This window comes from Lactuca serriola, chromosome 5 (genome assembly GCF_051521515.1).
Source record: "Lactuca serriola cultivar US96UC23 chromosome 5, Lser_US96UC23_V15, whole genome shotgun sequence".
NCBI lineage: Eukaryota > Viridiplantae > Streptophyta > Magnoliopsida > Asterales > Asteraceae > Lactuca > Lactuca serriola.
In genome coordinates this window covers 311,685,020-311,698,491 of record NC_136412.1, presented here as the reverse complement: position 1 = coordinate 311,698,491, position 13,472 = coordinate 311,685,020, and positions in this window count along the sequence as shown.

Genomic DNA, 13,472 nt, shown 5'->3' with positions numbered 1-13,472 from the left:
CGGTTATGTATGATTAAAAATTAAATAAATAAACTAACTGGTTATTTTATGTTATCTTTGGCGTGTCATGTCATTTCTGTTGTTTTTTAATTGGTTCGTTTTCATGTTAGTTAAAAAAAATGACATCTTGTTGTGTCGTGTCGTGTTGTGGCAGACTAAAACACATCACGATAACATGATTTTCCACCCCTACGATGGAGCAAGTAATATGAGTGGTACATTTCCTCTAGGTATCTTTGGAAGACAGGGAGTGTGACAAAGTACATGCTTCCCGTTACTCCATACCATATGGCGTTTTCATCAGTTTTAGGGTTTGGTGGCCTGAAATTGGCTTGGTTTCGCTAGAAGGCCTCATCTCTAAAAGCCTAGCTCACAAGTTGTCCTTTTCATAGTAAAGTTCCAAAGCTCATTGGTTTGAAATCTTTGATATTAAGAGATAATAGTTCCGTACATTATGTACATTGTTTACCACACCAAATTCAGTTAGTGGTTGTGACGCTAGCAAATAATCATGATGGTGCTCATGAATTCTTTAAGCAACTAGATTTGGTGGTTAATGTGGTTTGTGGTTCTTGTAAAAGAAAATTTATAATAAGAGAGATGTAGAAAGAAAGTGTTGAAGCCAAAATTGCTATTAATGTGTAACACTTGTATCTGCAGGCTTAATTCTTAAAGTTTAATTTTGCCATTTATGCATTTTGGGTGTCATACGTTGGGTGTAGGTAAAAGATTCCATGCGTAGGTTTAATGCCCTACGTTGGGCATAGAGAAATTAACGTTGATCATATGAGCACATCATCTAAACCCTAATTGAGGGGTTGTGACCCATATCTAAAGGCCCTAACTCCTTGCAGGCATTCCCATGCTCAACCTCCACCTTATATTTAGTGACCTCAAAACTATAGCCATCTTGTGAGAGTTTTGAAGCCTTGGTGTGGCTTTGTGTGTATTTTTGAAGAAGGAGTCCATCGAAGAAGCATTTTTGAGCTACAAGCTTTATAGATCTAGACTTTTCACTTCATCATCCAACTCTAAGAGGTATAAAGCTTGCATCTTGATGTTATTTTATGATAGATCTAGTTAGCATATGAGTGTTTATGCTTTTTGTCCCATAACCCTGGTCTTAATTTGTTTGATCTACCCATACCTTATGAGTATCATTTCTAGACGTTTCTGAGCTTGGAGAGTCATAAAAATGGGAGCTTAGTCGCTCCCATCAATCCATGTATGAGCTCTTGAGCATTAGAATGTTTTATAGACTTAGGGTTTGGCCTTGTGTTCTTTTTAGCCATGCAAAGGCATAAAATCAAATACTTTACCACTTAGGACTTTCATTAGATCCAGATATGAGGACTGGATGGTTGGTCTTTGTGTATTAAGAGCTTATTAGAAAGTCGGTAAATCAACATGTTATGTTGGGTGTAATCCGAGCTACGCTTAGCTTACCCTGGAAGTTCACCATTTTCCATTAGAGGTTCTACGCTGAGCGTAGAGCATGGTGTTATGTTGGGTGTAGCACCAGAAGGTTGACTTTTGGACAAAATGGAAATTAGGTTAAGTGGAGTGGGTTATAGTATTGGAAGGGTAAAATGGTCTTTTTGTAGGGTTTTGAGCATTCTAACACTCCTATGGTGTACATGCAACCCTAGAAACCTTGGATCTATGTTTTACTAAGATAAATGCAAATTTTCTTTTCTAAGGTTCTTAACCTAACTAGCATGGCATGGGGAGCTTTGAAACATAATAAGCTAGTAGAGTTACATACCTTTTAGTAGTGGTTGATTGCTTGGAGTTTGAGAGCATAGAACCAATAATGTGGATGCCTCAAATGGAAGTCACAAATCACCACAAACCTTGGAAACTTGAGAGAATAGAGAAAACTTCTTGAAATCGGCCCTCCTTAGTTCTCACACAAAAACTAGTGCCATTTCAAGTGCCAATGACTCATTTATATAGTGTGGTGGATTAGGGTTACATCCATGTAAACCCTAATACCCATGACCTTTTATTTCCATGAGATCCATGAGTTAAAGCTCCATGGAATATCCATGCAAGCCTAGCCCATTCTAAATAAGCATTAGCCCACACTATATAAATACAAGAGTCCATATTTAATTAGTCACACTTTTGATCACTAAATTAATTCTAAATTAATTTTAGATCAATACTAATTAAATAATATGATTTCATATTAATATATTAGAACTTATAGTATATTAATAAATCATAACTTATACTATTCTCAAAAGACTATCCATATAAATTGTTCGGGTGAAGTGCAACCCAAATGGACCATGCCGGGTCGGGTCAAGTACATCTCAAATATAGTTATGGACTTAGACACCTTATCCAACACTTTTACCCCAAGTAGAGCAACTAAGAACCAAGACCCTTGAGTATGGATTATTACCTTAATTTCTAATTCGAATCTTATTGTGTATATGATTAGTATGATGAGTTCCAGTATCAGCAGCTCAAGTGTGATATTTGTATGTCTTCAAATTAAGGTGAGTTTTCTCACTATACTGTGTATGATGCTAGTTGTATTTGAGACTCTTGTATTGATATGTTGGGCTGGGACCATTTCTTATGTTGGGCTAGGCCCATTTTATATGTTGGGTTGGGCCCGTTTTGTATGCTGGGCGGGGCCCGTTTGTAAGTTGGGCGGGGCTCGATATGATGGGTAGGGCTCAATATGATGGATGGGCCCCGATATGATGGATGGGGCTTGATATGAATGGAAGGGCCCAATATTATGTATGTTATGTGGTATTATGGAGAACTCACTAAGCTTTGTGCTTACGGTTTCGTGGTCTAACACTTTTAGGTACTTTCAGTTCTAAAGGGAAGGGCTCGACCTGATTGCACATCGTATCCCCTATGATTTTCCGCATTGACGAATTTTTTTATACTCTTATATTTGAGGTACATTTATATCTTGTTTGATTTTGGAACAAATGATGGATTAAAAATAAAAAAAAATTATCGATATTTTGGGATGTTACAAGTTGTTATCAGAGCCTTGATTTGAGGGATTCGGGCACACTCTCTGGTATGTCTGGAATCAAATTGAGGAATTGATAATATTTTAAAAAGAAAATAAGTTTTCTAAAAAGGATTTTACAAATAAAGGGGTGTGACGCGTGCAATCAGCTAAGCTCATGTAAGTTGTTCCCAAAATACCCATACATAAGTATTATGTTAGTATGCTAATATGTGAATTGCATGCTAGAGTAGGGCTAAGGATACCTTCAGGAATCGAATGCTAGAATTGCTTGATTTTGTGATGCCTTGTAGCCTAGGGGGATTGGATGCTATGTGTTACATGGGATTTATATTGACATGGTTAATTGATAAGTGTATGCTTTAAAACTATATACGATTAAAATCATATAACCACAGAATGACTGGTTTAGCCTTATTTCCTGTTCCTTGTCTGGCTATGGGCTTAGGGTAGAACCATTTATTCGACAGTATTTGTGATCCCGTTTTGTGTATAATTTGCATGCATAAGGCAACCGATAGTGTTGGTAGATGTTCCTTGTAGTGTAGGAGTAGGTGAGATGAGGATTTCTAGTAAAGCCTAGGGAGTGTGGTAGCAAGTTATTTATGATGTTTAATATAAGGGTTATGAGCATTACCATGGTTAACTTAAAGGATTCGAGATGGTTCTTGAGGAAAGTATATTGTGACATCCCCAAAATCACGGCCAGAAAAGACCGGTTTGTTTATGCTTTGTTTAAAAATCAGAGTTACATTTTAAATGAAAGTGTTGCGGAATTTGTCCCAAAACAAGATATGATAAAGATTTATCAAAAGCATTTCCATAGAAATGTATTTCATTAAAAGACTTGGGATGTCATGTTCGTACAGATCAAAAGCATAAACAGTACAATATAAGCCTTACTACATTATTTCATATCTACAGGCCTATATCCGTAATCCCTCGTCCAAAACATCACATTTATGCTCATGCGCCACTACCTGTAATACATAAAACTGAGTGGGTCAGGCTTGGGAGCCTGGTGAGCACATAGGGTTTTCAACCCACAATAAATAAGTTTATTAATTTCATCAATCAACAATAACCCGATTACCCGTTCCCGTTATCCTCACTTTACGTCCCTAAACACCTATCATAAGGGACCTAGCCTAAGGATCATCATCGGGACGGACACTACTACTAAGGGGATTCCTCAGCAATAAATGTCCTAAAGGCAACCATGTGGGGGATGGAGTACACCGGTGAACACATCGTTCACAAACACCTACAGGTTGCGAGCCTGCTAGTGTTCCACTGGACTGTCTAGAAGAGTCCGTGGTCGTCATCCATACTCCGCTAGATGACATAAACAACAACATCAACATCGAGGCCCCTCATCATTTTATCACACATCACCTATTACATCTACCCATGTTTTACCCCAACATTTTCGTAGATATAAAATACATATACAGTTTAAATCATTGAAAACATATATAACAACGTTCATCCAGCATAGATAGCAAGTAATCAGATAATATGCACACATAGCACGTAATTTATAAAATACTTCATATCTATGTGTAAGCTGAAAGTAACTATGCACTCACCTGAAAGGTGGTGACTCAGCACTCGGACAGCGCTTCGATACTCTCAAAACGATATTCCTTCGATAAAACCTAGTACCAACACCACTAGGGTTTAGTCTAACGATAACCGCGATTAATTAATAGTCTAGCTATTATTATTATTATATAAGCGTTAAACGATACTTATGTAACCCATAATAATAGCCCAAGTACTTATTATAAGGTCCTAATAACATTACTATATTAAAACGTAAGCTAAACTAAAGATAGGTTAGGCGTAGCTCACTTACAGCGAGTTTTCTCGAAAACGGGGCTTCGCTGGAGCAGCGTTCCCGAGCCGAAAGGCTCTTTTCTCGGGACTCCGGGAGCCTCGAGGCTTCCTTCGGGTGCTAGGGGGTTTACCTAGGCTTTAGGGGGCTTAAGGAGGCTTAGAGAGAGAGTGTAGAGAGAGAAAGAAGTGGGGAAAGGTGTGAGAAATGAGAGAACCCGGCACTTCTATTTATAGGGTGAAATCCTGACGGACTCGCCGAGTCGGTTCACTGACTCGCCGAGTCAGTGCCACGTGTCATCATCTGATGGCTTTCCTTGGGGAGAAAGCCTTGGCCCATATTCAGCCACGTCACCTGTTTTGCAGCAGCACTCTGCCAACTTCTAAACCCCGTAACTTTCGCATACGAGCTCCGTTTTCGACGTTCTTTTTTTCCACGCGTAGGTAAAAACAAGATCTACAACTTTCATTTAGACTCCGTTGGCTAATTCTCGACCGATCTCAAATTTAACAGTAAGAGGCGTTTAGACTGTTAAATGACCGCGAAGAATTCATAACTCCTTCATACGAACTCCGTTTTCGTCCATCTTTTTACCGTTGAGTTCCTATTAATGAGATCTTCAACTCTCATTTAGGTCGCGTAAGCCAAAAACCGCTCGAACAAAAATTCGAGTTTCGGGCCGTGCACTGCTAAGCCGAATCTTAGAAAAATCATAACTTCCTCATACGAAGTCAGATTTGGGCGTTCTTTTTATCGACGTTCTTAGTTTAACATATTCTACAACTTTCGTTTAGATTGATAAGGCTAAATCTCACTCTATCGTAAATTCACTATTTACGCTTCCCGGTGCCGTGCCGGTTTTACCGAAAAACTTCGACGGGTCATAACTTCTTCGTTATAACTCGGATTTCGGCATTCTTTATATGTACGGAAACCTTGAGACATATTCTACAACTTTATGTAGAGATATCGGGATTATCTTATACTTTAATTTTGACGCTTATTTTTATTCTTTATTAATTATACACTTATAATTAAATAATAAACACATAAACACACATAATTCACATAATACTCAAATATTTCATCTTTATTTATTCAAAAAGAGTTACAAGAGTTGACCTAGACTATTACATTGACAAAAATGCTTAACCCTGAAACCCGGGCGTTACATATATATATATGTTTGGAAGGTAGTATTAGGCCCGTACTACTAAAAGTACATGATCAGTACTCGAATCAAGAAAAATCACAGAGAATCTATTAATCTTGTAGTGTGATAGTTACCTCGAGTATATTCTGAACATTTATATGTTTGTATTTCAGTATGGTTGTGACTACTTGAGGTGGAGGTTCTAGTTCAGGTTGTGGCTTTGGTGCATAACCGATTGATGAGAGGATGCGTGAGTTCATCACTTTTGAGATCACTCGAGATATTATGGAGGTCACCCCTATGATGTTCAGTACCATCAAGGAGGGGATCATAAAGCTTTTGGATGAGAATCTCGGTCATTTTCGGGCTGAGATTACGACGGGACAGTTGGGGGTTCCATCTCTATCTTTTTGGGAGTTTAAGGCTTGTAGAGTCCCATAGTTCTTTGGGGGGAAGGACCCTATTGCTAGTCGAAGGTGGATCGCCAACATGGAGATGCTCAGCAAATGATTTTTTGCCCCCAGGGGTCGAAGGTGGGATTCACATCTTGCCTTCTGAGGGGCTGAGCTCGTGACTAGTGGGAGGAGATTGGTCATGCTTTGGGATCTCCGACTGTAGCAACCATGACTTGGGATGATTTCATGAGGAGGTTCTGAGCTGAGTTTGCACTGAATATCGTTGTGCAGCAGCTAGAGAGGGAGTTTCAAGACCTTCACCAGACTATAGAGACTGTGGCGAAGATCAACGCTAAGTTCCAAGAGAGAGCTCTACTGGTTCCACAGTATGCAGCGGATGAAGAGATGAAGAAGACGAGGTACGATGATATGTTGAGGGATGATATTCGAGAGTTTGTGATTTTTTCGGGTTGTAAGACCCTCAAGTCTGTGAGGGCTAGGAGAAGTGGCCCAAGACTGCTGGTTCGCGATCGAGAGGCCAACAGGGCCGAGGCCGTTGTGCCAAGTATGGGAGGTCTCACTAGGGGAGCTGTTGTGAGAAGGGAGGGAGCTGATTTAATTGCAGCCGGTCGGGCCATTTCACCAAGGATTGCACTCATGCAAAATTTATATGTTTCCACTGCAATCAGACCGACCACAAGAAGGCTAATTTCCTGAGATTGACAGTAGGAAAAGTGGCGGCACCTGAACCAACCACTTTGAGGATTACCGATGGCCACTACGGTATTGCGGCCAGTCGGGCCATTTCACCAGGGATTGCACTCATGGAGCATTTATATGTTTACACTGCAATCAGACGGGCCATAAGAAGGTTTATTTCCTAAGGTTGACATGAGGAAAAGTGGGGTCACCTGAACCAACCACTTTGAGGATTACCGATGGCCGCTACGACAAGAAGGCGAATCCTGTGGTGAAGAGCAGGGGATTCGAGTTGACAGCTTAGGAGGCATTAAAATCACCTGATATGGTTATCAATATGTATCTTTATCATATCTTTTACAATTTTCCTTGTTTATGCTTATGTTTTAATAGATTATGTATAGGGACGTTTTTAGCCAATAGTATGACTGCTCATGTTCAGTTCGATTTGGGTGCTACCTAATCTTTTGTGTCTCTTGTCCTTAGTAAGAAGTTTAGCAATGCTCTAGGGACTTTGGATTATTTGTTGGAAGTGGATATTGCCGATGATCTTTCAGTTAGTGATTCGAGGTTTCGTCGGGGTTGTGTTCTGAATATGTTCAGCAAGAGATATTCAATTGATTTGGTTTGGATTCCTATGCGAGGGTCGAAGGTTATTGTAAGTATGGAATGGTTAGGCCCTAATGGGGATATGATTGATTGTTAGCACCAACTGGTGAGAGTTCGAACCCCAAGTAGGGGAGAAATGATTATTTGCAACGAGGGTGCTCAGTATGGACCAACATTCATTCAGCTACGAGAGTTAGGAGGTATATTTAGCAGGGATGCTCTAGATTCCTATCCTATGTGGTGGATACACAAGAGAAGGGTAAGAAGACTATAGATGCCATACCCATTGTTCGGGAATTCCACAATGTTTTCTCGACGATCTATCGGGAGTGCCTCTTGAGAGATAGGTTGAGTTTCGAATTGATCTGATTCCGGGCGCAGTGCCGATTTCCATGGCACCCTACTATGTAGCTCCTCCGGGGATGCATGAGTTTTCTACACATGTTAGGGTGCAAATTTCTCCTTGGATGTGTCTTACCCTCTTGTATGTGTAAATGGGTTGAATCTTTTCCTATAATTAGGAAATGAGTGACTCCCATTATGTAATGTTCATTTGGAGAGATTAGTTTTTGAGAGAGAATTATTGCAAACCCAATTGTACTCTTTCTAACCAAACTAATAAGAGCTTAAAAGATTTATTTACTCCATGTGTTCATGTTTTTTAGGATGATTCACTAGATCTTTCATTTTCCGCACATGCCATCATAATCAACAACACTACAATTGATATCAGAGTGGGTGTTCTTGATTTGATAAGGAATTGATGCATGATGACATTCTAGATTTGGTGATTCTTCATTTTTGATCTTTGATTTTAGTTTTATATAGAGGTTGGATTCTAGAAATCGAATTCCTCATTGATTCTACTCATAATTCGATTTTCTTTACTAGAATTCAAGTGATTTTTTCTTTCTCTTTCTAGAAAATCCATTTCAAAATCACTTTCTCTCTCTACAAAAAACTCAAGATCTTATTGATTGATCAAATATGGTGTTCTTGGATTATGATTCTTGGGTTGTAATCATTGAAGGAGTGAAATACAAAGTCAACGAATATCAATTCTATGGATTATTGTTGAAAGGAGGTTTGATTTCATGGGATTCTATGGTTTCTTATGGAGGTTTGAAAGATGATCATGGAAGACTGATAATTCAACCCCTTTCGAAGATTGAATGCTTTTATGAACTTTCCATGCTCATGTTAGCTTATAGTGAAAATCGATAGGAAGGAGAAGAAAGAGATTTGCTTAATAAGAGATACACTTCTCTTAACCCAAGTGATCTTCATGCTCTTAAGTTTGTTGAAGATGTTCTTAATGTTCTTGAAGTTCATGATAAGAAGATTCAAGTTGATTCTCATGACGATGCAAAAGTTTTTTGCTCGATTGGAGTTCAAACCAATGATATTTTGTGTTCTTGTGATTCGTTTGAAGAAATGATTCCTTATTGAAAGCCGATAATTCAAGAAATTCACAAGCATCAAACTCCAAAAGATTTGATTCAAACTTGCAAAGTTGAAGTTGTCAAGAATGAAGGTGTTCTTGAAATCAAATCTTCAAGATGCAAAAAGATGAGAAAGAAAAAGAAGAAGAAGATTAAACGGAAGGACAAGCGGGTTTATTCACAAAAATCGTCAAATGTTATTGTGAAGCCGAAATTCGTAAAGCAAATTTGGGTTCCAAAGCAACAATCTCAAAGTGTTGCATTGAATTTGAAGTCAAAGCCCAAAAGTGCTGGTGGTTCTTATGAAGATGTTCTTGGATCATTGATGAACACGAAGAACACGAAGAACGAGTTGTACAACACGCATCGTGGGTCTACAATGTTCAAATTGGAGATTTTCTCGTTCCAAAAAAAGAACCAAGATCTTCTAAATTTGATTCGTTCGTTGAAAATGGAACTCGGATTGTCAAAAACATATCACAAATTCTCAAATGGATTCCAAAACGTCTATGATTTCGATTCAAATTTTGCGTTTTTCGTTTTTCATCGATTTGCGTCATTGGATCTAATCCGCTTCAACTAAATTGTTGATCCAATTATTTTTTATAGATCAAGCCCAAACTAAAACCAAAATCATATTTTTACAATTTTTTTTTTCCAAATCCGTTACTATTGATAAAATATATGTTTGTTTCAATATAAAAAGTTTCTAGTCCATTATTGTTCATGGACTTATTCGAAATTTGAGCCCAAACTTCTAATTCAATACTGTTCATCACATTTTACTCGAGCCCAATGTATATTTCTAAAATTGAATTTCTCATTTTCTTTTTTTATACTTCCGACGTTTTGATCAAACACAAAATCAATTTTGAGTATCAAAGGCTTATTTCTGTCAATTGATTTGTTCATTTATGCTTTTTCTTCAACTTAATCCTTGAGCGACTTCTCTTTTTGCTCAATATGTGTATATCGATTAATATATGTTCTTGAACTGATTTGAATTCGGCGTTGTTGGTGATGAACACTCAAGCACAAATCAAGAACATTATGAACATCGATGAAGAGCAATTCGAATATTGTGTTTGATCTGAAATTGTTCTGAAAAGATATCAATTTGTTTTTGTTGACTGATGAATTTCAGAGTCAAACAAAAAAAAATCAAAATTCGATTTCTTGGAAATCACGGGACTGAAGATGATGGTTTATCTGCTTATCGACTTGGTTGATTTAGTTGTATTTGGTTCGTTTTCGATCGATTGCTTAGTTTCCTTAGCAAGCGATTGATGATTTTGATTTCGAATGGGTTAATGATCGGAAGCTAATTTCAAAGGACTGAAGGTTTGGGAAGTGACTGGGAAATTGATAATCGCTATTTCGATGGTTTGGAATCAATGCCATAATTACGATTTCAAAATTGGTGGATTCAATTGGGAAGATGGTTTGACTGACTTACGAATGATTGAAATGTTGATGTCGATGAATTGGGAAGGTGCATGTTTCGAAGGCTATGAAATCAAAGGGATTATCAATTGATGTTTCGAAGCCTTGGTTGTATGGTCAATAGGAATCAATTTTGAAGGGTTGTGGTTGTGTTGCGAAGGGTTGATAACGAGTTGGGAGGGATTGATTGATTCGTTGTTTCATAAAGGTTGCGAAGGTTTGTCTGTGTAGACTTCGTTACTTGTCTAACGAATTGAAGTAAAAACCAAGCAAGTTTCGAATTGGACCCCTAATCTTTTCATGAATTGATACAATCAGTCCAAATTCGAAATGGTGACAAAAACTATGAAGAATGCAGAGGTTTCGAAGTAAGTCCCTGATGTTTCGAAATGTTGGAAAAAATAACCCAACTTCGAAATTGGGGTAAATATTCTGAGAAATGGTGGAATTTACATTTTAGGCCCCTATAGTTTGTGCGAATTTACACTTTCTACCTAGTTTCGCAATTGGGGGAATGTTTTGCATTTTAAGCTGTTTTTGGTGCAATGGGTCCCTGCAGAATTCAGAAAGTGACAGTTTTACCCGGATTTTAGAAAATTTTGCAACTCTCACCCAAGAGTCGAAAATTTTCACAAATTGGAAAATTTTCAAGGCTTTTTCGTGATTGTCTTTCCATGCAAGTTATTCGGTGTTTCATTTTTGGCACACATCAAGGGGGAGTTATGTGAAGATTAATCCTCGGGTGCTTCTCACCCTTAATGGGTTTTATAATCATTTTTTGATTATAAAAAGGGGGAGAATGAAGAGTGGTTATTCGAAGCTTCAGGTATTCATTTGCGGATTTGAAGACATGAGTTATTTCGAGGGGGAGTTTGGTCTTGATCGCGCGAGCTCGTTGGATATTGAACCCGGGACATCCAATCCTATCTTTGTGAGGGAGAATGTTAGTGTGCAAAGTTCTCCTTAGATGCGGCCTACCGTCTTGTATGTGTAAATGGGTTGAGTCATTTCCTATAATGTGTAAATGGGTTGAGTCATTTCCTTAGATGTGGCCTACCGTCTTGTATGTGTAAATGGGTTGAGTCATTTCCTATAATTAGGAAGTGAGTGACTCCTATTATGTAATGATTATTTGGAGAGATTAGTTTTAGAGAAAGAATTATTGCAAACCCATTTGTAATCTTTCTAACCAAATTAAGGAGAGTTTAAAAGATTTATTTACTCCATGTGTTCATGATTTGTATGATAATTCACTAGATCTTTCATATTCCGCACATGCCATCATAATCAACAACACTACAACACAACTGCAGGAACTGTTAGACATGGGATTCATTCGACTGAGTAGTTCAACGTGGGGCGCACCAATTCTACTTTTGAAAAAGAAGGATTCTTCACACCGAATGTATATTTATTACCGAGAGTTGAACAAGATGACGGTGAAGAACAGTTATCTACTCTCGAGGATAGATGACTTATTTGACCAACTTCAGGGTGCATCTTGGTTCTTCAAGATTGATTTGTGATCGGGCTATCACCAGATGAGGGTTAAAGATGAGGATGTGTAGAAGACAACTTTCAAGACTCGTTATGGACGTTATAAGTTTGTGGTGATGCCATTCGGGATCACTAACGCACAAGAAGCATTCATGGATCTCATGAACTAGGTATGTAGATCGATGCTGGATCGATCAGTGATTATGTTTATTGATGATATTTTGGTCTACTTTAAGACCAATGAGCAACACAAGGGGCACCAACGAAAGGTTTTGGAGACCTTGACGAAAGAGTGGATTTATGCAAAATTCTCCAAATGCGAGTTCTGGTCGTGGGAGGTGCAGTTTTTGGGGACATCGTCAACTATAAGGGCATATTGGTCTATCCAGCCAAATTTAAGTCAGTGATGTGGTAGGAAAATCAAAGGGCACCATATGAGATCCGAAGTTTCCTTGTTCTAGCGGGTTATTATCAGATATTTATTTAGGATTTGTCCAAGATTGTTGTACCTTTGACCTGCTTGGCGAAGAATAATGTTATTTTCTGGTGGGGGCCTGATCAATTGGAAGTTTTCGAGACTTTGGGGAAGAGGTTGTGCGAGGCTCCGACTCTCACTCTTCCTGAGGGTATGGATGTTTTGTATTTTATTGTGATGCATCAATTTCAGGATTAGGAGTAGTACTTATGTAGAGGAGTCAGGTGATTGCATATGCTTTGAGACAATTGAAGCCTCACGAGGCAAATTACCCGACATATGATTTGGAGTTGGGGTCTGTGGTTTTTACCCTCAAGATATGGAGGCATTATTTATATGGGGTCAGGTGCACTATTTATAATAATTACAAGAGTCTGAGGTATCTGATGGATCAGTCGAACTTGAATATGAGACACCGCAGATGGTTAGATGTGGCGAAGGACTATAATTGCGAGATTTTGTATCACCCGAAGAGGACCAATGTTGTGGTCGATGCCTTCACTCACAAGGAAGCAAGTACACCCATTAGGAATATGTGTTTGAGGTTGGTTATTGTTTCACCATTTTTGGATTTGATAAGAAATCTCAAGTGGAAGATCTGTGTAACACCCTGTTCTAGGTCATTCTGTGATTCAGGGTCATGGGTTGGAAGTTGATTTTGTAAAGGATATGGGTGTTAGGAGGAAAAGTTTATTCCTATAGGAAGGAGGTAATGATGGTTGAGAGATCTAACCTTTGAATTGTGTTTTAGGACGAATAGTTAAAAATAGAAAGTCATAGGCTGGGGCCTTGCATGAAATATGGATTTTTGTTCGAGAATTTTTTAGTTTAAGATATCAAGAGAATATTGTGGGGCTCTTCTATACCTTTCTGTGGATAGAAAGAACGCCAAAGTTGGAGTTGAAACGAAGAAGTTAT